At 32.8% G+C, this 2938-nt stretch overlaps 1 protein-coding gene across 1 annotated transcript in view; it reads right to left on the bottom strand.

Moving 5' to 3' along the window:
- Nucleotides 1-103: 103 nt before the first annotated feature.
- Nucleotides 104-2938, bottom strand: part of LOC108974948 (nucleoside diphosphate kinase 6) — a 75652-nt gene continuing 72817 nt past the window's right edge. Inside the window, exons 3-4 of the transcript XR_001993833.1 lie at nucleotides 290-861; nucleotides 104-229 (exon numbers count right to left, since the gene is read on the bottom strand). The gene's annotated coding sequence lies outside the window, so the exon portion shown is untranslated. The remainder of the gene's footprint in view (nucleotides 230-289; nucleotides 862-2938) is intronic.

The following is a 2938-nucleotide window of genomic DNA, read 5'->3' as shown; positions in this document are numbered from 1 at the left end:
AAATAACATCACATCGCTGCGCGAGTGTCACCTAAGCACTGGCAGGCGCGGCGCCTGCATTTCTTATATAGAGCCATCTGCTCAGTGCACTTTAAACACTTACCTTACAGCGTAATCTTGCAAATGCTGGACAAGTAGACAAAATATAATAAATTTTGTACCTGGTGCTCTGCTCTAGACATTTCCTGCAGTCTTCTCGATCTGTCATCCCCATCCAGCATACGTGTGACTATAGAGGGAGAAACTGTTTAGTATTCCCATCATGTTCTATAGAGTCCTTCAGATCTACCGTTTGGTACATTTGCAGTTTTGCAGCCATATAGCTCGTTCCATCGGTTTTTGGTTTTCTTTACCATACTTCTGTCGAGATCGTCGTATAGAAAATGTATGGGTTTTCCAATGTTTATCAGGTGGTCCGACAACTTTAAAGGTAGCCTTATGCCTAACTCTAGACAGTATATTCTCGCACCAATTCCATCGTCCATTTTCGAGCCATCCGTATAGATGTTTAAAGCGTTACGCTTAGCTAACATACCCTTACGCCAACCTTCTTTCCCAGTTGAAAAGTGGAGTCATGTAGTCGGTGTTGGTCCAACCGCCATTACCCACCGAGCTATGCCCGAAAGTTCTATATGTAAATTCTCCTGCAGTCAATAGGCGTTCCTCCGATTTTGCTGAGCAGTTTTCAGCGAAGAGCTCTCTACGCGGCAGTCTTAGTACCACTTCAAGAGTCGCTGTTGAAATTGTTCTTAAAGCTACCGTTGCATAACTTGTCCATAGGAGTAAAGTAATACTCTTACATAACTCAAAACTGTCGCCAATACATACATTTTTTTTCAATTTTTTACAGTACAGATGGATCTGGGAAAATCAATGATAAAAGTTTTTTGAGTTTTTTGCTAAACTAACTTTTCAAAAATGTAGCATATTTTCTAGCTTAAATTTTTACAAGAAAAAATATGAGATTTCCACTATAATACAAAGTCTTCTTTGGCTGCGGAGTGAACTCATTTAATCATATTTGGACTTTTGCGTTTTTTGTACTCAATATTTTAATATAACACTTCCCCTCCTCCACAGGGATACTATAAAGTTTATCCCAGATATGTACTTATCTAAACTATTATTAATTTGTCAGTTTTTTTTTAATTAACAATTTATATTTAATGGAATTCCACTTGACTTCTTGAACTGAAATTCGTTGTAATGAGATACTATAAGTGCATAATGTGGTATACTTAGAATGCTCATAATACAGTGATTAGAAAACCGCAAAACCGCAAAAATTTTATAAAACCACCAACGAGGCGGCACCTTTAATGCTTCTAAGTTACATTTCTTACTAATAAAGTCATAATTGTAATATGTACAATTAATCGCAATTAAAGTTATATGAAAGATAAGGAACAAATAAAATGAGACATTACTGTGACATATTTTTCTTACTCGAAACTACTATTAATTTTTTTTATCAAATAATACTTAAAGAGTTTGATAAATTTGATTTAATCGAATATTTGGAAATATATTTAAAATATATCAATTATTATCCGATATGCTCGAAAAAAGTCAAATAGCCGCATGGAAATTTCTTATTTCCGATATATAAACACAAAAACTGTCAAATTCCAAATCTCAAATGTTAGGCTCGAGTTTGTTCTACAATGTTTTTTACTTTACTGTGCGTGCGTGACGATCAAAACGTAAGCCCTTAGGCACATTAAATGGAAAGTTTTGGTGAAGTGCATCAGCGTACTATTCGAGAAGTACCCTGATTACAAATTGCAGGTAAATACTAAAAAAAGGTAGTAATAAAATATTGGCTTGATAATTGAGTGAGAAATATTATTGGCCACTTAACTCATGTACATATACATATACATACATATACATATGTATATAATTATCTAAATAAACAAGCTGTCATTTAAATTTGCTTGTGACAGGTAAAAAACCTGTGTTACGTATACGCAGTGGTCGTTAATTGCAATGCACACATATGCATGTTCAATGACCAACAAAAGTCATAAAAACTACAACGAATTTTAATAGAAATTGCACATATATGTACATGTTATTAGTCAAAGTTAGGTGCAAATATTAACAGTTAACTCTCAAAGTAGGTTGGTGTGCGAAAGAATTTTCTGATATCAGCGGGGTAATTCGAGACGAGTTCAACAAACAGCTGATGCCATTTTAAATGGAATGAATAATAACTCAACCTATGCTGACATCAGTTTTACAACATTTCGCCATAATGCTGTTATAAGAAAACATATATAAAAATATCAAAGAGCTTAATGGAAATTTAATTGAATCACATGTCTTATCAGCAAGCTTGGAAGGCCAACTGAAGTTATTTGAAAAAAATTACTCTTTATTTGCTTTAAATTTCTAATCTGAATTGCATATTATACATGCGAATATATTTGCACGTTCGTTAAGTTTACATTGGCATATGGAGGCAAGTAAAGCAATAAGCTGCCCCATGAGTAATTCACAAGCCACTTTGAGATACTAAAAACAAATTGGAAAATAGCAATTAAAGTGAAAATTATGAGACACTAAGACTGAATTATCGGTTTGAGAACTGAGCAAAGCACTTTTCTTTGCACTCATTGCAAATTCAACGTTTTTCCAAAATTGCAAAATAACGTAAGTAATTTTTTACTGCTTCAGAATCATAGATTTTCTCAGTTGAATCGATTTATAAAATTGCCAAAAGTATTCTGATAATCCCAATTAGAGGACTAATAAAAGCTCTGTTTTTATTGTACGTATTTTTAAAAATCATATTTTGATATTTGGACTATATTTTTTCATAATTTGTATATTGATACGCGTTTTTTGAAATTCTTTTTCGAATGTACAAAATTCTAAAGAGATCGTTTTTTTTTCATATTTTTAAAAGCCTTACATACATTAATAATAATAATAA

The sequence above is a fragment of the Bactrocera latifrons genome, unplaced genomic scaffold (assembly GCF_001853355.1).
Source record: "Bactrocera latifrons isolate USDA-ARS-PBARC rearing strain unplaced genomic scaffold, ASM185335v1 scaffold_6, whole genome shotgun sequence".
In the NCBI taxonomy this organism is placed as follows: domain Eukaryota; kingdom Metazoa; phylum Arthropoda; class Insecta; order Diptera; family Tephritidae; genus Bactrocera; species Bactrocera latifrons.
Note: the sequence above shows the minus strand (reverse complement) of the source record. Positions and strands in the feature narration are given on the sequence as shown.